The sequence below is a fragment of the Dendrobates tinctorius genome, unplaced genomic scaffold, assembly GCF_039654945.1.
Source record: "Dendrobates tinctorius isolate UK_male_01 unplaced genomic scaffold, ASM3965494v1 ptg000067l, whole genome shotgun sequence".
Taxonomy (NCBI): domain Eukaryota; kingdom Metazoa; phylum Chordata; class Amphibia; order Anura; family Dendrobatidae; genus Dendrobates; species Dendrobates tinctorius.
This window is the reverse complement of record NW_027361735.1, coordinates 8,326,132-8,350,923: the sequence shown is the minus strand read 5'-3', so window position 1 is coordinate 8,350,923 and position 24,792 is coordinate 8,326,132. Positions and strand designations below refer to the sequence as shown.

The window sequence follows — 24,792 nt, the reverse complement described above, 5'->3', positions numbered from 1 at the left end:
GCCCTCTTATTATCACTCACCTTGTGATGGGACTCCAGGTATTTTTCTTTAGTGAGTGGGAAGTCTGTGATATCAATATTCACTCCAATGTCTCCATAACTCAGAAAGTTTTCTAGAAAAAGGTTTGAGAACGTATGACTCTGCAATAGTTGTATATATTCATATAATTTGTACAATGCCCATCTATCACTGTGTTTTGTAAACCCATTGGTTTAGTTAGAGGGAATATGTCACCAGGTGTTTGCTACCTGATCTGACAACAGCAAAATGTAAGGATAGGGACCCCTAAATCCAGTGATGTGTCACTTACTTGGCTGCTTGATGTAGTTTTTATAAAATCATTGTTTTATCAGTAGGAGATTATCACTACAGGACTACTTATTTTGCTGCCAGGTAGTCCAACCACTCCCCCACCACTGATTTTCAGCTTTGTGTATGCGATGCACAGACAGAAAGCTGCCAATCAGTGGTGTGGGCGGAGTTATACAGAGCTCAGCATTTAGAGAACTGCTAGATCTGCACCAGTGAAAAAAGGTTTTAATCAAAACTGCAGCACACAGTAACGTAAGTGACACATCGCTAGAATAAATGTTGCTCTCAGGAGTAGCAAAAACCTGGTGACAGATTCCCTTTAAATGCAAAGCTTTCAAAGCACAATGTAAAATCTAGAGATGAGCAAACTTGTTTGGAAAACATTCGCCAATCTCAAATTCTAATAGACGCCTCTACATTATGAAGCTGTGGGCTTGATGTCACAGGACAATACAAAGGTGACATCAACCCCACAAGTAAGAACTCCACTTGCCACCACCACAGGGCAAGTGGTAAGAGCTGGGCAAAGCGCCAAAAATGATGCATCTTATAGATGCGCCATTTCTGAGCTGCTGCAGGCTGCTGTTTTTAGGTTGGGGGAGGGGCAATATACATGGTCCCTTACCAGCCTTAGAATACCAGCATCCCTGCTGTCAGCTTTTGCTTGGCTGGTTGACAAAAATGGGACCCCACGCTGTTTTTAAAAGTTATTTATTTATTTATTCTATTCTTGATAACCAGCCTTGCTAACGCTGACAGCTGAGGGTTGCAGCCCGCAGCTGTCAGTTTTGCCTGGCTGGTTATTAAAAATTCAGCTGAATCCATGTCAGTTTTTTTTTTTTAATTATTTATAGCGCAATTGATGTGATGCCACTTTTCCTGGTGTCTGCCCCTAATTTGAGTTGTTTTGGCAGATTTGGGCACTGAAGGTGTTATCTATTCATTTGGCTTTGCCTCCCATTGAATTGAATGGTGTTCAGTTATGTTTGGTGAACATAGCCAAACCGAACCTTAAAAGGTTCCACTCATCTATAGAAAATCTGTAACAGCCCCTACCCCCACCTAACAAGTGCATAACTTCTTATATGGCAGAGGAACCTTTGAGCCCTCTTTGATCATGTTCAGATTGCGTTAAAGCAGTCCGTTCAATGCATAGCGCTGACGGACTGCGTTTACGCTATTCCATAACGCGATAGCGTTATGTGATCCCGCTAGCGCAGATGTCACAGAATGACCGCACATCGCTAACGCATGCCGATTATGGCATGCGCTAGCGATGCGCTCGTCAATAGCAGTCTATGGGTGCGTTAATGCCGCTATGTAACGGATGCCTTAAATGCACCCTTTTAACGCAATGTGAACCCAGCCTTAGGCACCATGGCTCAAGTGTGCTTGCTACCTGCGTAAGATTTCTATTTCTATGGGTGTGTGTGCGTGCATGACAGCGAACCCAAGGAGTTTCCCAACAGGAATACGTTCCAGGACAGACTGGCGTTTTGTGTCGTCAAACATCTTTCTGGTAATTTCCTTAGAGTTTGCTTTGGCTTTTGTGACCACTGGAGTTTTTTCCAATCTTTTCTTCATCAATTTTGGATTTTCTTTTTTACTTTTCAGGTTTTGTTTTATCTATTGAATAATGAAGAAACCGCTAACAGTTTCTCAAGTGAGAAATGCTGAGAAAATGATCAAAAAGACATCTTTAGAGCCTTCCCATTGATTTGTGCTGTAAAGTATATAGTGTGTTCAAATTGGAAAACCCCTGAAGAATGGTTAGGTCACTTTTTTTTTTTTTTTTTTATAGCCGCTTGGCGTCTTTGAACACCTGAAGGGGTTAAAAGACACTTCAAAACCTGAACATATGAGCAGAAAATTGTTTTTACATAGAATTGCATGTGCTCATTCTTTTGAGTGTTTTCTGAGGGCTTTTTCAGGTGGGTTTTGGAGGGGAGGGGGGGATACCAAATGGAAATGACATTGTATGCAGGCAGGCACCCTATTCGAAACCAAACACCACACCCATCATTTAGCATTATGTGTTTTTCTGAGCTGTAATTTTCGCAAAATCTCAGCAAATCGTGACCTAAAAAATACAAATCTATATATATATCAAAGGAAATCTCATAAAATATACCTGCTCTGTCTTGGATAAAATCAGCAAGTAGGTTTGCCACATAATTTATTTCTTTACAAATCTGAAGAGTAAAAATATGTACAATGTGTCACTTCATTTATTCTTACAAAATATAATTTTATTTTTTTTTTAAACTTTGTCTCCAGGTGCCCTTAAGGGTTCATATTGCAAAATCAACTTGTTTCCTTGGGAATGCTATGCAATCTATGGGCAGCAAGATATCGAAAATGAGAACCTGAGCAAATGAATATATAATTTTGGAATAGATTCAGCATGACTTGTATTTCATTCATTTAAATCCCTCCTCATTATACTCTAAGGAGTCCAGTGGGCGGTCCCATTCAGTGATCGACAGCCTTTCCCTGTATGCATATCTGCCAATCACTAAGTAGGACCATCCCTGCTCTCAGAATCAATGGAATGCCCTAACCCTATCCTGAGAATGCCTTTGACCCAACCTAGATTGCTCAGTTTTGGGCAGGGTGTTCAGTATACCCTTGGTGTGGCCAAGAGGCACAGTGTACTGTTCCACCCACTGGTTTTGCTTGCCCCTGCCTCCCTCATTGGCAATTAACAGCATTTTCTCTGTAGATACTTTACGCTTTAGACAAACCAGGGCTAGCAATCACAATTGATGGAGGTAGGGACATGCAAAAACAGTGGGCAAAATGGTGCACTGAGCTTCTCGGCCACACCAGGAGTGCACCGAACACTCTAATTAGCATATTTGATAAACTTCAGCTTCTGAATAATGGAGGCATCGATTAGATCATTATAGGTGATAAATTTTATAGGGGCAATGTCCACTACAAAGGATTTATGCTTAGTTTTTATTGTCACCTGACAGTCTATCTTTAAAACTGCAACAGGCTGCAGTCGTTTTAGAAAACTGTGCCAATCTCCATGTGGGCACGGGTTTTTGGCCATATTGTTTGATAACCTACAGATAACAGATATCATGAGAGAATACTCCAAACACATATTAGGGCAGTGTGGTACAGGAGATTGTGTGAGCTTGATGAGGATAGCTAGAACTTTTTTCTAAAAGTCCTCACTAGGAGGGCAATACCACATCAGGTGCATAAACGCTGCCGCCTCTTCCCCACACCTATGGCAGTCTGCGGTGGTGGATCTACCCGTCGTATATAACCTGCTAGGAGACAGGTAGCATTGATTGACTACATACATTAGGACTAGATTGTTATTAATTTCCAGTGAACATATTGTGGGGAGGTCAAGGCCTCACTCCAATCTTCTGATAAGGTGTTACTGTCCTCCATTTGGTCTCAACTAATAATGGCGATGAAGAGCCTCTAATGCTTAGTAACTGGGTGCATAAAGAGGAGATCAGCCCCTAGGGTTACTGGCTCCTTAGAATCCTGATCATGGAGTATGGAAATACAAGAGAATTTGTTGAATTTGTTGAAGATGGCAAAATAAAGCATGTCTGGGGACTTGAAAGAGATGTAGACACTGATCGAAGGAAACAAGGACACCCTGGATATACAGTATACCTGTGCCAGAGTCTTGACCCCTAAGTTCGACTAAAACTGAGCATCTTGGGAAAGTAGTAATTCGGGAAGAGCACTGTTATGCCATGGGGGGAATTCAGATACTGTGTCCTTGAGATTAAAAATCTGTTAGGTGGCTCTCCACACTTGAACCGCAAGTGTGTGACTTGGCAAGATGAAGCGTGAGTATTTGATGCCTCCAAGACCAGCCATAGACTCTGAAGACTAAGCTGTTCGCAAGGTGATGTCCAGAATTAGGCAAATGATGTTCTGCTATCCAGTGTTGTAGAAAGCGAAGAAGGCCTTTTAAGTATATAAGAAGACGCCCAGGAGTGCCACCCCGGCCTCATCCCTGGTCCTCTGAGTGGTCAGATTCAGCCCCATATGAGGGACGCTGAATGGAAGAAGATCATGGCAAAGACCTTCTGTGGGACGATGGAGGCTGAGTGAATTTAGGGAGGACTATCATTTCCCATTAAGGAGTGGGATAGTATTCGTAACCTGTAGAATTCATCTCCTGCTTCCCATCCCATGGGGCTTAGAAGTAACAACATGGATTTCTGACAGTTTATGCTTAGACCGTAGAACCGTCAAAATTCATCAATCAGATCCATTACCAGAGGCAGCGTAAGTCTTAAACTAACCGTAAACTGGATTAAATCTTCTGCATATATCCCAAGAGGTCCTCACGGGAACCCACTTTATCCCTTGATAGCCTGCAGTCTGACGGATCCTGACAGCTAGTGGATCCATAGGTATTAGATAATGTTTAGAGGGAAAAATTCAAACTGAGCAAAATAAGACCCACATAGAAAAGTAATAAAAAAAAATGGATAAAAGCAAGAATTGCATTCCCCACCTGATCTTTAAGCACAAGCTTTAAGGTGAATGAAATAAAATCTGTGAATAGCTGCTTAAACCATCCAGGCCTGCAAAATAAAAAATAAAAATAAACATTTCTAAGAATAACAAAATATTTTAGCTATTTTCTGAATAGAAATGTGATAAAATCTATATCTCTTACTGCCTGTCTCCATGAAGGTGTAAAATCAGTCCATGAAAAGACAGGTAGCAGTCAGAAGTATCAGCAGCAACGCGGTTATTTCCACAAGCTGTAAAATACAAGGTCTGAAATGTAGTGCAAAATAAAGTAATGCAACAGACAAAAACTGTAGAATATAATAATAATAATAATAATAATAATAATAATAAACAGCCACTATAGACAACTACAAAGCACAGATTAAACAAACACAGGGCTGCCACATTCGTCACCCTGTCTGCAAATTGAGATTCTGGCTTGGCTTTTATTCTAAGTCATATTGCAAGGGTCATTAAAGAAGTGATATTGACTTTTAGGATCACGGTTTTCAACAGGTGGCGCTAGAGTTCAAGTTTAAAAAATGTCCAGAAAATCACATTGTATGATTTTTAGATAATTAATTTGCATTTTATGGCATGAAATAAGTATTTGATACAATAGAAAACAGAAAATATTTGGTACAGAAACCTTTGTTTGCAATTACAGAGGTCAGACATCTACTGTAGTTCTTTGCACATACTGCAGCAGGGATTTTGGCCCACTCCTCCATATAGATCTTCTGATCTGTCAGATTTCAGGGCTGTCACTGGGCAACATTGTGTTTCAGCTCCCTCCAAAGATCTTCTATTGGGTTCAGGTCTGCAGTCTAGCTAGGCCACGCCAGGACCTTGAAATGCTTCTTACGGAGCCACTCCTTAGTTGCCCTGGCTGTGTGTTTCAGTTCATTGTCATGCTGGAAGTCCCAGCCACGAACCATCTTCAATTCTCTTACTGAAGGAAGGAGGTAATTGGACAAAATCTTGTGATACATGACCCCGTCCACCCTTCCTTCAATATGGTGCAGTCATCCTGTCCTATTTGCAGAAACGCTCCCTCAAAGTATGATTTTTCCCCCACCATGCTACATGGTTGGGTTGGTGTTCTTGGAGTTGTACACATCCTCCTTCTTCCTCCAAACACAGCGAGGAGAGTTGATACTAAAAAGTTCTATTTTGGTTTCATCTCGCCACATGACCTTCTCCCATGCTTCCTCTGGATCAACCGGCATCATACACATTCCTAGACTGTGCAGGCGCGTAGCGCTTGACCAGTCTATAAAGGCTTCGGACAAAGTGACAATTGTAGCGTTATATTATAGATGCAGTGAGTGGATGGGCTGTCAAGAATTATGATGCACCCCAATAGCCCTTTCACGAGATGTCCAGGAAGGCTTCCCTAAAAAATGTTGCATTGACTGCAAGGCCTGCCCTGCTACCAAGTCATATGCACCCCAATAAGTCTTTCAACCCACATACTGGATGGGCACAGGCAAATCCGCTTCACATTATTCATTTTGTACTCCCATTCTGTTTTCTTATGGATTGACTGCAAGGCTTGCCCTGCTACCAAGTCATATGCACCCCAATAACACCAATCCCCCCTTGGAAGAAACATGTAGGAGGGTCTCTTAACAAAAAATGTCCCATTAAAAGACTTGTAATGCCCATACACTAAGTGCATGGGATGACAAACATTTCCCCCTTGGGGAGTAAAATTGTTAAAAATATTTTATGGGCGTCACAGACACCCTTGCCAAAAATTGGACTGGCTGAAGCAGCACAGAACCCGTTAACCCTGGTGATCTAGTTGTGGAGAATGAGGAGACATTATTGATAAATCATACGGAAATAAAACAAATAACTAAAAAATGTGAATCCACATATGAAAGAAAATAACAAAAGGGAGGGGTGAACACAGGTTAATACATAAGAAGCCAGAATGTGTTCAGTGAGATATGTTTGTCCCTAGCAACAGCTCCGAGACAGGGATATAATTAAAAATATAATATAATAGGATTTCACTATTTTTATATTGGAGAGGTATACACTAGGTCATAAGAGAATGTTCCACAGATAGGAAAAATGCAAAATTTAAGAACAAATGGGAAGAATATACGCACATCTGATTTTTATGACATTTCAACTTGGGGGAGTAACATTTGTTTTGGTTTCAAATTAGTAATGGGCATCATAAAAACACCCTTGCCAAAAATTGGACTGGCTGTAGCAGCACAGAACAAGTTAATCCTGGTGATCTCGTGGTGGAAAATGAGGAGACATTGATAAAGGCCTCATTAAAAACTAGGCACAATGTTAAGGAGCGGGTCTCCTAGACTTGTAATGCCCATACACGCAGTGCATGGGCTGACAAACATTTCCCCATGGGGGGGTAAATTTTGACAAAATATACTATGGGCATCATACACACCCTTGCCAAAAATTGGACTGCCTGTAGCAGCACAGTACACGTTAACCCTGGTCTTCTGCTGGTGGAGAATGAGGAAACATAATGATAAATCATACTTAAATCAAACAAATAAATAAAAAATCTGAATCTACCTATTAAAGAAAATAACAAAAGGGCGGGGCGAACACACGTTCATAGATATGAAGCCAGAATGTGTTCAACGAGATACGTTTGTCCCTAGCAACAGGTTATGTTTTGCTGTTTTCATTCAGTGGTGTACAGAAGTCTTGCCCAATCCAGCCCTTGTTCATTTTTATGAGTCAGCCTGTCAGCATTGTCAGTTGACAGGCGGATGCGCTTATCTGTTATATTTCCACCAGCGGCACTAAAAACCGGCTCTGACAGAACGCTAGCAGCAGGACAAGCAAGGACTTCCAAGGGGTAGAGAGCCAGTTCATGCCACGTGTCCAGCTTGGATACCCAATAGTTAAAGGCACAGAGGATTCCCGGAGGTCGTTTGTATGATCTGCAAGGTACTCCCTCATCATCTTCCCAAACATTGCACTTCTTGGGACAGCACCCCTTGCCTCTGTGGCGTCACGATGGGAGGGTCTGAGAAAACTGTCCCAGAACTTTGCCATTGTTCCTCTGCCTGAGCTGGATTGTACTTTTGTCTCTCTCGCTTGTACTCCTTAGTTCTACAACAAACTCTGACGTCTGCTGCCAGCGTTCTCACATGGGAATTTTTTCAGGAATATTGCTACAAGGGCCCACTGGTACAGCAACATTTTTATAGACTTCTCTGCCTCTGGAAGTAGAGATTGAAAGTTCTCCTTGTAGCGGGGGGTCTAGAAGTGTCACCAACCAGTAATGAGTGTCACCGCAAAATTTTATAATGCAAGGGTCACGGGAAACGCAGCACAACATAGCAGTCTGGCACGCATGGATGACTTTAACAGGCAAGACTTCCGTGTCCTCACCAACAGGATGACTGACCATGCTGTCCTCCGCCTCATCCTCCCTATCCTCCTCCCTGTCCTCAGGCCATCCCCGCTGAACAGACGGTATGACAGCTGTGCTTGTAGTACCATCTATAGCACATGAAAGTAGCTCCTGTTCTTCCTCCTCCTCATTGTCTTCCAATCCACGTTGCGACGACATGAGCCTGGGCTGAGTGTAATCACCCTGTATGGTTCCTTGCTCCATGTCCTCGTGCTCTGCCTGCAATGCATCCTCTTGAATTGTGAGCAGAGAGGTTTTCAGAATGCTGACAAGCGGGTTGGTGATGCTAATTATGGTGTCATCACCGATCACCATCTTGGTGCAGTCCTCAAAGTTCTGGAGGATGGTACATATGTCTGACATCCATGTCCACTCCTGAGGTCTTATGTGTGGAGTATGAACTGAACATCGACGGCCTTGTTGATGCTGGTATTCAACAACTGCCCTCATCTGCTCACAAATCCTTTCCAACATATGCAGTGTAGAGTTCCAACACGTGGGGACATCAAACACCAGGAGGTGAGCCGGAAGCTGCAAACGCTGCTGAAGCACAGCAAGGGTGGCCGAAGCTGTAGCTGACTTTCTAAAATGGGCAGACAGACAGCGTACTTTCACTTGCAGATCCGGCAGCTCCACGTAGCTTTTTCAAAAAACGTTGAACCACAAGGTTAAGCACATGGGCCAGGCAAGGTACGTGTGTGAGCTCACCTTGCCTCAGAGCCACCACCAGATTCCAGCCATTGTCTCACCCAACCATGCCTGGCTGTAGGTTCAGCAGTGTCATTCAAATATCTGACTGCTCTGTCAGCGCTGTCCATAACTGTTCTGCATTTTGCGGTTTGTCACCTATGCAGATTAGCTTCAGCACAGCCTGTTGCCGCTTGGCTGAGGCAGTGCTGCAGTGTTTCCAGGTTCTGACTGATGTGTTCATTTCAGAGATAGAGGCTGAAGAGGAGGAGGAGGGTGTGCAGGAGCTGTAGACTGTGGGGGCAACCCTGATTGATGTAGGGCCCGCAATCTTCGGCATGGGGAAGATGTGTTCCATCCCAAGGTCCAACTGGGTCCTGGCTTCCACTATGTTAACCCAGTGTGCCACCAGTGAGATGTACCGTCCCTGCCCACAAGCACTTGTCCAAGTGTCCATTGTTAGGTGGACTTTCCCAGTAACAGCATTGTTTAGGGCACGGGTAATGTTGTGGGACACATGCTGGTGTAATGCCGGTACGGCACAACGGGAGAAATACTGGCGCTTGGGGACCGAATACCTTGGGACGGCCGCCGCTATCAGGTTGCGAAAAGGTTGCGTCTCAACAAGCCTAAAAGGCATTATTTCGAGCGCAAGAAGATGAGAAATGTGCGAATTACGTACTGCGGCCTGTGGGGCATTGGCTGCTTATTTCCACTTGTATTCCAATGACTGGGGTATAGACAACTGAAGGCTGGGCTGGGACAAGGACGTCGACGGGCTTGATGATGGTGCTGGTTGACTGTGGGCAACAACAGGTGCAGGGCCCGAGGCATCTTCACAGGCACAGTGAATTGGGATTGGCTTGGATGCAAAACAGTGGAAGAATCAGTGTTGTCACCTGCAGACAGTGTTCCTGGAGCCTGGGGTTCGGCCCACAAAGTCGGGTGCTTTGCTGCCATGTGCCTAATCATAGGGTTATCGGAAGATTCTTTAAAAAATATCCAGACTCGGGAAGATCTAACAGTTGGAATGGCAACTTCCGTCCTGTTGGTGTTACGCCTTCTGTCTGCGGCCACCACACTGCTTCTTCCTGCCTGTTGGGGTGATATGCCTCCTTCCCCATGTGTGCTGCTGTCCTCACTCTGCATGTCCTCCTGCCAGGTTGGGTCAGTCACTATGTCATCCACCACCTCGTCTTCCACATACTCACCCTGCTCCTCCTCCTGACTTTCCGGCAATTGGGTCTCATCATCGTCCACCTCTTGTGACCGTGGCTATTCAAAGATTTGTGCATCGCTACATGGAATATCATCTTGCCTCGCTTCAAGTGAAGCGGGTGAGAAGTACGAATCTCCAAATTCAAAACTGAACAGCTCTTCGGAGTGTCCGAGTGTGGGATCAGTTGTCTCATTTTACTCGGCATGGTGGGAGGAAGGAGGATCAGTGTGAGTAATATCCGGTCCACACTCATGGCTACTCAGACTTGATCGTGTGGAAGACTTGGTGGTGGCTAAGTGACTGGAAGCATTATTCGCTATCCAACCAACAACCGTTTCACACTCCTCTGGCTTCAATAGTGGTGTTGTGCGGTCTCCTAGAAACTGAGACAGGAAGGTTGAGCGCGAAGATGTGGGTCTTTGCTGTGGCCCACTTTCAGCTTGGCCACAGCCTCGGCCTCTGCATGCACCATCAGCATCACGACCTCTTCCCTGTCCCTTGCCTTGCCCATTTTAAATGGACCACTGAAATATTTGAAAAGCTCAATACAAATGGATTTATTTGGAGAAAAATTAGATGTGATAAGTATGCCTGCAAAGCAAAGATTTTTTCACCACAGATACACCAGGCCTCAGCCTGAGATAACAGACTGTATTCCTTTTTTTGGGGGTTTGGTGTTATTTTTTGGAAAGACAAAATAATGAGTAGAATAACACTAGCAGACAGAACTATGCAACGTATGCCTGCGAAGCAAAGATTTTAACCCCACACTAAAACCAGGCCTCAGCCTGAGATAACACAGACTGTATTATTTTTTTTATATTTTTTGGATGCAAAAGACTGCTGGATATAAATATATATATATATATATATATATATATATATATATATATATATATATACACACACACACAAGAAACCGCCAGTGTATAATTGTGCAAATCAATCTCAAAGTGCTGCGTGCAAGGAGCTCATTTATCATCTAATAAAAATATTAATTCCATAATAGTGCAATTGCAAAATAAAGTGCAGCATGTTTGCCAAAATAAGAACAAGTGGACAAAAAGAGATACTCAGAGTCTCATACCGCAATGGCGATGTATTTAAAAAAAAGAGAAATATATATAAAGGATAAGGGCTCAATAAAATAGATGAAATCACCGAAATTGGGTATAATAGTGGCGTGTATATATATATATATATTTCTATATATATTGTAAGGTAGCGCTCACTGAGTGTATTGGGAGACATTCACTTGGCTGCGGTATTGATGCACACAGGAACACTTTCACTTAAAACAGTCCAATGCAGTTTATTGCGCCATCATAAACCGCACCGTAAGCCATGCTATACTTTACAGGCTCACACATAGTCCATAACATTGCATAGTACACGGCTTGGATACGCTGTCACTAAACAGGCTGGACCTCTTTGTACAGTTACCGTGGGTGGCCGCACACCGTACACCTAATTAATGTCCATAGAATTTCACAGGCACCAACGGTTATATCCCCATGTCCGGGGTTACCTCGCAGGAGCTCCTGTTCCAGATGCCGACTCTCGGTTAGTCCTTTCTCTCAGGGAAGCGGCCGCACTGGGCTCACCGTTCCGGACATTGCCTTATTCACTAGGCCACCTGACAGTGCAGATCCTCAGATGGACAGTAGCTCCCCCAATGCAGTGCCGTCACTGACTCTGCACACACACAGGCCTCACCAGGTGCTATTCAGGGATCCGACCCTACTCCCTGGGTCTCCCAACACACCAGCCTCACCAGGTCCAGGGCCTCAGCGGGTGCTATTCAGGACGTCCGTCCCCTCCTGAGACCGTCCAACACTCACGCTTCACCGGGTGCTATTCAGGGATCCGTCCCTACTCCCAGGGACTCCCAACACACCGGCCTCACCAGGTCCAAGGTCGCAGCAGGTGCTAGTCAGGAACGCAGCACACTTTCCAACACCTAGACCTTCCAGGACCTTCCACCCTGAACCATTCAGGTACACACTCTCTCCCCATGTGACCAGACCCCAGGCACATTATATGGTACATAACCACACCCACAGGTGAGGTATGGATCACATGGTCATGACCTCATTACAGGTCCTATTCCACACACAGCCACACACATACCGGCTTTACATTGGGCATTCAGACACATGCCCCTTGGTGGGTTTGTAGGTGACTGGTCCCACCCATCTCACCAAGTCACCTAGAAGCTTTCCCAATACACAGCAGCAAACCCTCAGCAGTATTATCTCTGCTGATTAATAGATATTCCAGCTTCCATCACAGGCACCCACCCCTGTGATACATATCAGCCATTTATAATCCTGCTGCTCACCATTTTCCCATCATAACAAAGGGAATACCTGCATGCATGTCCCGGGCAGTCCATACAGCGCCCCCTAGCTGTCACAGGGGGTCACTGCATCACTATATATATATATATATATATATAGTTATTATTTATTTTTTGCACATATAATATATTTTTAATATTTTTTAGCACTTTTACTCTTTTATTGTCCCTGATCCTTATGTTTTTGAGATTTATTTTAATGACTTATGGATTTATATTGTTCAGGTTTTTCCTGACTACTGATAATGGATTTTTTAGGGCCATTTCTGCATGAAATATCATTTTTTATGTATATAAACAATATATGATAGTTGTGTTGACACCTCTAGGTAGCAGTATACAGCAAAGAGCAGCCGACAGCACAGCGGAAAAGTAGATGCAGGTTCAAAGGTTCATGGACCCAAATGAACAATAGTCCATAAAAGAAATAGGAACAGCATCCGGTCCAGGTGAAAAATCGTATCAAAGATTTATTCTGCCAGTATAAAATACAATGTTTCGGCCATGTTGTGGCCTTTTTCAAGTATAACATAATAGCACATATGGTGGCCTTTTATAGTGTGGCACAGCCAATCACCATTTAGGTAACACCCATCGCAAAAAATCGTACATAAAATACATACAAATACATCCATCAGATACATATATGTTCAACATCACAATTTATCTAATCAATATCAATAATGGTCATGATCATATTAGAAATATTCCAAAAACATTTCATACGTAAACATATGCCACATATATCAGAATTTGTGGATAGGCCATTGCTTTCATATAGACATGGATACAATCTTAAAGATAGATTGGTAAGGTCAGATATTGGTTCATCAAAAGTCAACACACAAAGGACATTATGTCCTCCTAAAATGGGCAATTTCCCATGGTTGGGATGTGCCTATTGTGGCAACATGTTAAAGGGGGATAGTTTCAGTCACCCTCTACTGGGAAAAAAAAATAAATAAATTTTTGATAAAAGAAAGGTATACGTGTTCGTTGAGTTTTGTGATTTACTTGATTTTGTGCCCATGTGGGCTTATGTATATAGGAGAGACCACCATGGAGATTAGGGCTCGAATTAGTAAGCATAAGAGTACGATTAGGACTAAACTTGTGGAGTTGCCGATTCCGAAGCATTTTTTGGAGTGCAGACATTCAGTGAATCAGTTACAATTTAGAGTAATAGATGGGGTTCCTGTATTGAGACGTGGGGGTGATAGGGTAAAGATGTTGAAGAAGAAGGAGTTGAGATGGATATCGATTCTTGATACATTGCAACCAAGGGGTTTGAACTTGGATTACTATTTACATACTTGTGTCACCTAATCCTTTGCTCTGTGTCATTATCCTTTGATGTTGGGGAATATTTGTATATGTGGATTTTTATGGTCTTTTAATTATATTTCTGTTTATTTGTTTTTTTGTTTATAGGTTATATATTTGAATGGAGTGGAGGACACGGGGACTGAACAGTCCTGAATGATGAAGAGGATGTTGTCCTTTAAGATTTTTTGTCGTTATTTCTTGCCTGCCATTCCCCGTGCCCTCTTTTCCTTTTTTCTTCTCTTTTTTCTTTTTTTACAATCATCCCCGTTTGGGTTTCGCTCCTTATATAATGTGCAATGTATGTGACTAAAGGATTCTGTAAAGTATGGAACAAGTTACTATGGATGTGGTTACTTGATTTTTAATGTTTCTTATATGTTGCTTTATATAGGAGATTTTTGGCCCATTTGTGTGGACTCATTTATTCAAGTGCGGTATTGCACTTGTTTGTGCTCATCAGCGCAGGCGCGAGTTTGTGAGGGGGTGCCTTGCGTGACTGCGTGCTCAGGGTCGCTGCGCGTGCGCGGTCCCCCCGTTGGGCGGTTCGTGTGGCTGTGTCCCTTGCATGGCACTGTGCAAGCGCAGTGCTTTGTGACAGAGGCGTCATGTGACCGGACCTGTCGGGGTGGGCGGCGCGGGCGCCGTGGCCTGTTGGTGGGCGTCACTGGGTTGCGCCTCTGATACAACCTGGCTCCTGCTGATGATGTCATGTAGGTGAGAGGGAATTCTGCCTATACATGGATGTGTGAGTCCTCATATGATTGGCCTTTTGGGGTTGGCGCCATTATTATGTGAATAGAGATTGGCGGTTTATACATGGATATGTATCATTGCAAGTGATTGGTGCCTTATTTCCATGGATACTTTTGATGCATGATGACTATTGGTGGGTTCACTCGGGGATTGTTGTTTACGTATGAAATGTTTTTGTAATATTTCTAATATGATCATGACCATTATTGATATTGATTAGATAAATTGTGATGTTGAACACATATGTATCTGATGGATGTATTTGTATGTATTTTATGTACGATTTTTTGCGATGGGTGTTACCTAAATGGTGATTGGCTGTGCCACACTATAAAAGGCCACCATATGTGCTACTATGTTATACTTGAAAAAGGCCACAACATGGCCGAAACGTTGTATTTTTATACTGGCAGAATAAATCTTTCATACGATTTTTGACCAGGACCGGATGCTGTTCCTATTTCTTATACCTCTAGGTAGCAGTGTCTTGGTATTATTTTTTTATTATGTGTATGAATTTTTATATGTATTCTACCACTGTAACAATAAACAATTGAAATATTGATTATTACCCTGCATATATATATATATATATATATATATATATATATATATATATATATATATCTTTTTGATCTCTGATCCAGATATTGTTTTTACAGATATTAGCTGGCACGGAGATACTACACCAAAAAATGTGTGGCCTGTATTCCAATTACACCTGGAGCTAGCTATATACGGCTAATATATCCCACAGGTAGCAGCAGCAGCAGCAGCACCAGAACACAGGAAGGGAATGTATGCAATGCTCTATATACACACATACAATGCCTGCAGGCCTTGCAGTGATGTGTATACAGCGACGTACACTACCCTGCCTGTCTAATACTGGAACCTATAATCTCCGGAATTAGTCCTTAGAAGGACTGGATGTCAGTATTTAGAATGGTAAACCCCACACTAAGAAATTTCCAATTCTGACCCTATCAAGGCAGCCGCTCTCCCTACACTCTCTCACAACAGAGCTGAATGCGTCGAGCAGGGCGGCATCCGGTCTCTTATACCTCTGATGATGCTGTTCGGCCAGCCAATCACTCCATGACCACAACTAAGATGGCTGCGGCGTTTCATAATGTGGCGCCACTGAGGGTTCAGTCGCCACAGAGGTACTGCACCTCACCCAGAGGTGTGGTATCCCACTTCCCAGGTAAGATGGAGACACCTAACAGGACTAACACCTGCACCCAACACACACCCTAGAGCAGCAGGGCACCCTGGATGGACCCCAACGGAGGAGGATCTCAACCCTGCCGGGTGGTAAAGGGTGTTGGGAGGTGGGTGGAACTAGAGGCTTAGAGCAGGAGAAGAGAGAGTTTAGTAAAGAGTCTTCCCTGAGGGGAGGAAGGGGAAGGATGTGTGTAGAGAGTCTTCCCGTAGGGGAAGAGGTGAACAGACGTGAGGAGCAGTTTCTGGTCAGGAGAAGCTGCTGGAAGGAAAGGAACAGAAGGAAGATCCCTGAAGAGGGAAGGGATCCTAGAGGCACAGCGCAGCGACCATACTGCCCGTGGTGCTCGCTCCATTCCGGCAGATGTCGAGTGGAGGGATCAGGTCGCAGAGAGCTATCGGCCCCCGAGCCTAGTGGAGATCTCATTAGACTCAACTACCAAGCCGAAGGCAGAGGCACCTTTGGGTACCTCAGTCATGAGCCACAGTTATCTTCTCCGGAGGGAGCAAAGGAACGCAGCGAGGACGTTACCTGACAAGGTCCGCGGCTGCTGGCCTGGACACTTACTGTGAGGTGTTGGGAAGGAAGAGAAGTAGAAAAGCCAGCACAGTGAGACGGTCAGGAAAGACACATACTGAAGGGAGTACTGGAAAGGTGTTCTCCATCTGCTGGGACGTTTGCTGGACCTCTCACCTGGAGGACGCAGCATCAAGCGGGCATATGCGCATCAGAACTGTGAGTAAAGCTTTGGAACTGCACTCAGCTTTGTCCTCTGAATTCTTTCTGAAACACCTACTCAGCACTGCTACATCTATCATCATCAAACACAACATCTTTACTACAACTGCTGCCCTGGGACAAAGCTCTGCCTGTGGTGAGCTATACCAACACTGCTGCATCCCCATCAGACCCAGAGGCTCTGCCCTGCAGCGCTGGTCACCTCTGACTGGAAACCACAGGTGGTGTCACGAACATTTTACAAACTCTTTATTTTTCCCCTGTAAATAACCCTTTTATTTGACGCCCAGGGCCAAGAACCGGGTCACTGCTGCCTTGACTCTGCCCCTTTAAGAAGAGGCCCGTTACCGAGTATCCCCACTGCCCAGGCGGGAAATCCAATAGCCTGGCAGACAATCCAGAGCCCCCTTTTTTTCTATATTTATTTTCTTGTTCACACTGCAGACTACAGCCAGATCATTTTAATACAACAGTGTGAAAATCCAGCAATTTAAAACGGTTTTGTCCGTCCTAGGCCTCACACCTGAGTGCGCAGAAAATTCTGGCCTTTTTGTGGTACTGTAGTATTTTTGGAGTGTCTTACAACATTTTTGTAAACCATTTTGCTGACCAAAAAATATTTAGCTTGCCAAAAAATATTTAGCTACAGTTCATATATTTATCACTGTGTTTTGTACGCCACACGCATCGCATATCATTGCGCTAAATATTTTACAATTTTAGTACTCCAACAATTCTTTTTAGTGTCATCGCCAACTTATTGACAATTTTGGCAGGCCAAAAAAAATCCAGGCCACATATTTAATGTAACGTTTTTAGGTAAAAACTACGTCAGAGAGTGGACCCTCTGGATCGCGGATCCGGAGCCCCTGGGCCGAGCACGCCAGGTGAAGACCGACCCCTATACAGGGATCGTTTGGGGCAGGACCACAGAGGACGGAGGCGCGACAGCCGGAACCAAGAGGGACGGCTCCACGGACATAAGGGGGCTCGGAAGACGGTGGGCTTAGATACGGCCAGGGACCGGAGGCCCAGAGGAAACACAATACGGGGGTACGGCAAGAGGACTGGCCTGGGCTGACTGGAGACAGAGGGAGAGGAACACAGAGAATAGCAGGGGAACAGCGCCTGGACAGGCTGGAGAGGGGGAAACGAGACCGAGGACGGCAGGGAGGGAGAGCCTGGAGGGGCTGGAGGAGATCAAGGCAGAGAACGGGAGGACTACAGGTGTACTGTAGCAGCCAGAGGGTGCAGTAAGCTACACAATCATCAGGCGTCCTCCTAACAGCGAGGACGCCTGAAGTATACTAACCCCCGGAAGTGTGTCCACCTGTCCTGCCCCTCAGCGCCACCCACCGCTGGAGGGAGAGAGCGGGAGGGGGCGTGCGCACGGCAGGGAGCGGGTGCCAGGAGCCGCTGTGAGGGAGAACGTAGGACGGGCGCGCGCCTGGACGGGGGCGCGCAGGTAAGAGGACGCTGCGGCGTGCGCTGCCGCTGGAGGGGCATCGGCGGGCATAGCCGCCGATGTCACAGTACCCCTCTCCTTACGTCCTCCCCCACTGAGATTGGCCAAAAACTTTTTCAGAATCCGGGGAGCGTTGATATTTTCTCGAGGCTCCCAGGACCTTTCCTCGGGACCAAAACCCTTCCAATCGATAAGAAAAAGGGTCTTTCCCCTGACTCTTTTCATAGCCAAGATGTCCTTGACCTCAAAGACGTTGTCCGAGACAACAGGTGAAGGAGGGGCGATGGAAACTGGTTGGAACCGATTCAGGACTACGGGTTTCAAAAGCGAGACATGGAAAGCGTTGGGAACCCGGAGCGAAGCAGGCAACCTCAGCTTATAAGCCACTTCATTAATGCGTCCAATCACTTCAAACGGCCCAATGTACCGAGGACTCAACTTGTAAGAGGGAACTCTCAGACGGATATGTCGAGTAGAAAGCCAGACTTTGTCACCTGGATGGTACGGAGGCACGTCCTTTCGTCTTTTGTCTGCATGTTTCTTGATTCGGTTGTTGGCACTCTTGAGCGCTTCCCTGGTCTCTCTCCAAATCTGCGAAAATTCCATTGCGAGAGAATCAGCTGCGGGCACTCCCGTAGACGTGGAAAAAGGTAACGGAATACCTGGATTTTGACCGGTTGCCACAAAGAATTGTGACTTGGCGGTAGATTCGCTGGGATGGTTATTGTGCGAGAATTCAGCCCAAGGTAGGAGCGCGACCCAATTGTCCTGATGGGCGTTGGAGAAGTGACGTAGGAAGGTGGTTAACACCTGATTAATTCGCTCCACTTGCCCGTTGGTCTGAGGATGGTATGCAGAGGAGAAGTCGAGAGATGTACCCATAAGCCGGCAGAGAGCCCTCCAGAAGCGAGAGGTGAACTGGACCCCCCCGATCCGACACAATCCGCTGAGGAAGACCATGTAGCCTGAAGATCTGGTGGATGAAGATCTCGGCCAACTTCGGGGCGGACGGCAGTCCCGGAAAGGGAACAAAGTGGGCCATCTTGGAAAAACGATCTGCTACGACTAAGATGGTGGTACATCCAGCTGAGCGGGGTAAATCAGTCACAAAATCCATGGCGATTTGCTGCCTGGGAGCCTCAGGAACTGGTAATGGGTGAAGAAGACCGGCGGGCAAAGCCCTAGCCACCTTGTTCTGGGCACAGGTTGTGCACGAAGCTACATAGTCCATCACATCCTGGCGAAGCGTGGGCCACCAGTAATACCGGGAAAGCAGCAAGAGAGTCTTCTTAGTCCCAACGTGTCCAGCAACTTTGGAGGAATGCCCCCAGCGCAACACCTCTGAACGTCTGCCTTGAGGGACGAAAGTTTTACCAGGCGGAGGAGTAGAAAAATTCACAGGAGCCACGGTGATCATCTTAGTAGGCTCGATAATATAGGATGGGTCTTCATCCCTCTCCGGTGACTGTAACGACCTGGAAAGGGCATCGGCCTTGATGTTCCTATTACCAGGTCGAAAGTGAAGTTGAAAGTCAAAGCGGGAGAAATACAGGGCCCACCTGGCTTGCCGGGCATTGAGTCTTTGGGCAGACAGAAGGTAAGCCAGATTCTTGTGGTCCGTGAGGATGGTGAAGGGATGTACAGCCCCCTCGAGTAAATACCGCCATTCAGCCAAGGCCATCTTAATGGCAAGTAATTCCCGGTCTCCAATGGAGTAGTTGCACTCCGCAGGCGAAAAGGCTTTAGTAAAGAAGCCGCAAGGGGCCAGCCGTCCGGATGAAGCCTGCTGGGACAGGACCGCCCCCGCTCCAGTGGAGGAGGCATCCACCTCTAGGACGAAGGGCCTGCTGGTCACTGGCCGATGCAAGATGGGTGCCGATGCAAAAGAACGTTTCAGAGCCAGGAAGGCATTTTCAGCTTCGGGAGACCAGCTGTTGGGCTTCGTTCCCTTACGGGTCAAGGCCGTGATGGGTTTAGTAACCGTAGAAAAATGAGGCACGAATTGACGGTAATAGTTTGCGAACCCAAGGAACTGCTGGATGGCCTTTATCCCCACTGGACGGGGCCACTTGAGTACCGCACTGAGTTTTTCGGGATCCATCTTCAGACCGGAATCGGTGACGATATATCCCAAGAAGGGCAATGACGTCTGCTCAAAAAGGCATTTCTCAATCTTGGCGTAGAGTTGATTCTCTCGAAGGCGATGCAAGACCAAGCGTACGCTCTTGCGATGGGAGGGCAGATCGGGCGAGAAAACGAGAATGTCATCTAGATACACGACCACGCAGGAATAGAGCAGATCCCGGAACACCTCATTGATAAATTCTTGAAACACAGCTGGGGCATTGCAAAGGCCGAATGGCATGACTAAGTATTCATAATGCCCGTCACGGGTATTGAAGGCCGTTTTCCACTCATCCCCTGCGCGGATCCGGACCAAATTGTAGGCTCCCCGCAGATCTAACTTCGTGAAGATCCAAGCTCCTCTCAGCCAGTCAAAGAGCTCCGGAATCAATGGAAGGGGATATCGATTTTTAACGGTGATATTGTTTAGGCCCCGGTAATCTATACAAGGCCGCAGAGATCCGTCTTTCTTCCGGACGAAGAAAAAACCTGCGCCCGCAGGAGAAGAGGACTTCCGGATAAACCCCTTGTACAGGTTTTCATGAATATATTCCGTCATGGCAGAGGTCTCGGCTGGAGAAAGAGGGTACGTTCTTCCTCTGGGAGGGACAGCTCCGGGAATCAGGTCGATAGGGCAGTCATAGGACCGATGTGGAGGCAGGGAATCCGCTTCCTTCTTGCAGAAAACATCAGCGTAGGCGTGGTATGGAACAGGAAGGCCCGGGAGATCCGTTGGCCTAGGCAGAGAATGGGAACGAACAAGGGTACGCAAACAGCTTGCATGGCAGGCGTGCCCCCAGCGCAAGATCTCCCCGGAGCTCCAGTCGACAACTGGCTCATGCCGCCTAAGCCAAGGTAACCCTAAGAGAATGGCGTGGGATAGTTGAGGCAGGACATAAAAGGCAATCTTCACGGAGTGAAGTGCACCAATTTGTAGCTTAACTTCAGTGGTAACCATGGTGATGAGTCCAGGCAGAGGTTTGCCATCGACGGAGGTGATTGCTCGCGGACGATCACGGGAATCTGGAGTTTGTCAACCTCTTCCTGGCGGATGAAGTTGCCTGCTGCACCCGAGTCCACATACGCCTCCACGGAGCCACGCCCCCGACCTGTAATAAGCAGAGCTGAAAGAGTAAGTGGAAGAGAGGGGGTCTGATCACCTAGGGGGCCCTCTCCTACCTAGCCTAGGTGGATGCGTTTCCCGGTCTCTCAGGACAAGTGCGTACAAAGTGATTGGCCCCTCCACAATATAAACAGAGTCCATTAGTCATCCTCTCCTTGCGCCGTTGTTCGGACAGCGTGACGCGATCCACCTGCATAGGCTCAGGAGCAGAGTTACTAGAGGGAGCAACAGCGTGCGGAATGGGGGCTTGGTATAATCTAAAGGGCCTCTTCTCCCTGGCTGACTCTCTAGCGCGTTCCTGAAAACGCAGATCAATACGAGTAGCTAGAGAGATGAGATCTTCCAGGGTGGTTGGGGAGTCACGCCCAGCCAGCTCATCCTTGATTTTACTAGAAAGGCCTCTCCAAAAGGCACCTAAAAGGGCTTCATTATTCCACCCCAGCTCCGAGGACAAGGTCCGAAAACGGATGGCGTATTGCCCTACCGTAAGGGACCCCTGGCGGAGGTTAAAAAGGGCCTCCGTAGAGGAAGCAAGGCGCCCGGGTTCATCAAACACCTTACGAAATGTTTCCAAAAAACTCAGGATATTAGAAACCACCGGGTCATCCATCTCCAACAATGAATTCACCCAAGCCAACGCCTCTCCCTCTAGATGGGACACTATAAAGGCCACCTTAGCACGGTCCGTGCGGTATTGTTGGGGCAGAAGCTCAAAGTGCAGTCTGCACTGGTTCAAAAAACCCCTACACAACTTTGGGTCCCCATAGTACCTGGGCGGCTTTCCAAGATGGGGAGGTGGGGATGAGACAGCGTCCCGGGCTTGGGTAGAAGCGGCCGCGGAGGACTGCAGCGCAAGCAGCCGATCATCCACGGACGCCATATACCCCAAAATGTGAGATTGCGCATCGCGCTGCTGCGCGAGCTCCTGCTGGAGGCTGGCTAAGAGAGGAGCATGCGCTGGGTCAGCGGTTTGCAGGGCGGAGAGCCGGGTGTCCATGGACTTCATGAATGACATAATTCGGGTCTGATTCTCCCTTAAGAAAAGCAGTTCTTTCTGAGTGGCAGCCGCGGCACCGGCGGGGTCCATGGCCTGATGATACTGTAACGTTTTTAGGTAAAAACTACGTCAGAGAGTGGACCCTCTGGATCGCGGATCCGGAGCCCCTGGGCCGAGCACGCCAGGTGAAGACTGACCCCTATACAGGGATCGTTTGGGGCAGGACCACAGAGGACGGAGGCGCGACAGCCGGAACCAAGAGGGACGGCTCCACGGACATAAGGGGGCTCGGAAGATGGTGGGCTTAGATACGGCCAGGGACCGGAGGCCCAGAGGAAACACAATACGGGGGTACGGCAAGAGGACTGGCCTGGGCTGACTGGAGACAGAGGGAGAGGAACACAGAGGATAGCAGGGGAACAGCGCCTGGACAGGCTGGAGAGAGGGGGAAACGAGACCGAGGACGGCAGGGAGGGAGAGCCTGGAGGGCCTGGAGGAGATCAAGGCAGAGAACGGGAGGACTACAGGTGTACTGTAGCGGCCAGAGGGTGCAGTAAGCTACACAATCATCAGGCGTCCTCCTAACAGCGAGGACGCCTGAAGTATACTAACCCCCGGAAGTGCATCCACCTGTCCTGCCCCTCAGCGCCGCCCACCGCTGGAGGGAGAGAGCGGGAGGGGGCGTGCGTGTGGCAGGGAGCGGGTGCCAGGAGCCGCTGTGAGGGAACGTAGGATGGGCGCGCGCCTGGACGGGGTCGCGCAGGTAAGAGGACGCTGCGGCGTGCGCTGCCGCTGGAGGGGCATCGGCGGGCATAGCCGCCTATGTCACATTTAACAGTGTTCTATCTCCATCAGATACCAGATCTATCTGTGTTCTACAAGTTGTGGCATTTCCGGCCTATATTAAACTGTTTTTGCTGTCTGTTACCCTAGATCTATACAGTATTTTAAGGTAAAAAAAATTAGAAAAAACTCCAGGCCACATAATTAACAGTCTGTTATCTCCATCAGACGCCTGGTCTATCTGTGCTCTACTTTTCAGGCCTACATTCCTCTTTTTTGCTGTCTGCTACCCTAGGTCTATACACTATTTTGGGGAAAAAATTAAAAAACTACAGGCCACATACTGAACAGTGTGGTGTTTCTGTGACACACCTCCTCTATCTGTGGGCTACAAAGGGTGCTTTTGAGGCTTCCATTCACTTTTTTTTTGCTGTGTGTTACCCTACCTCTAAACACTATTTTACCATTTTGGGGTAAAAAATTAAAAAATACAGGCCACATATTGAACAGTCTGGTATCGCTGTCAGACGCCTGATCTATTTGTGGCCTACAAATTGTGGCAACTCAGGCCTACATGCCACTGTATTTGCTGTCTGTTACCCTAGGTCTATACACTATTTTTGGGGAAAAAATAATAACACAGGCCACATATTGAGCAGTGTGGTATCTCGGTAAAAATACTTCTGTTTCAAGTTGTTATGGCTGCTTCATAACTGTGCCTTAAATGCAACTACTACCACCATCGTCATCTTTTGCCTAGAGGCAGTCACTTCGTAGATAGAAAGTCTAGGGAGCAGAGGGTGAATGCTTGGGGGGTGTTGTAGTCTGTCTCTGGATTATGAAGGCAAAATATTCTAGATTAAATCATAACTGGAAGATCCAGAGCAAGAGCAGGTGGAAGAGTACGGGCTAGGACTCGCAACTACTGAGGCCTGGTGTTCCAGGGCCAGATTCTGACAATCCATCATCTACTATTACTGAACGTTTTGGACGAGGACATCAAAAAGGAGCCCCTGCAGTTTTGGGTAAGAAGTGGAAAAACACAGAAGTCAGAATAAATCCATTTCCCCATTCCAAAATTCCTCTTTCTAATAAATGGATCTATCTAATAAGCGTCAGATTATTATGCTGTGTGCGGATTTGTCGCAAAACCTGAAGGGTCTCCTGATGCCAGGGAAGCGAATGAGAATCCTGAAGTCTCATGCACGCGTTGCTTATTACTTAATTGTAGATTCAGTGCAGATTTAAACCTGAAACACGTCAATTCTTTCATCGTTTTTGATGCAGATTTCATCCAAACTAATGAGTGGGGTAAAATCTGCACCAAAAAACGCAAGTAAAGTAACGCAGCAAAAAAAGCTGCCTATTTTATGCAACGTTTTTCCTGCCAAGAGATGCAGAAATTTCTGCACCAAAGTCTTAATGTGTGCACATACCCCAAGGATACAATGACCTTTATTAAGGTGTGCGGAATTTTTAGACAAATTGTAAATGGGCCATAAGAGATTTAGCTGACTGAAAAGTCAAAACTTGTTACCATGATACTGTTTAATGTGTGTATACAATTTAATGGGTGTTTCCACTTAACCTTAAAATTTGAACTACATCTGAGAACTGAGATTCATAGCAGCATTTAAGCCTTAATTATGTAATGTATTAAATTCCCCCTTTCATACTTATATTTCCTAAACAGTGACCCTACATTAAATTTTCTGCTTATAATTATATATATTTTTTAGATTTTATTTATATTATTTAATTTTATATAT

General features: G+C 46.1%; 1 pseudogene; it reads right to left on the bottom strand.

The window, feature by feature from the left end:
- Positions 1–24,792, bottom strand: part of LOC141095151 (cholesteryl ester transfer protein-like) — an 83,608-nt pseudogene that overhangs the window by 37,222 nt on the left and 21,594 nt on the right.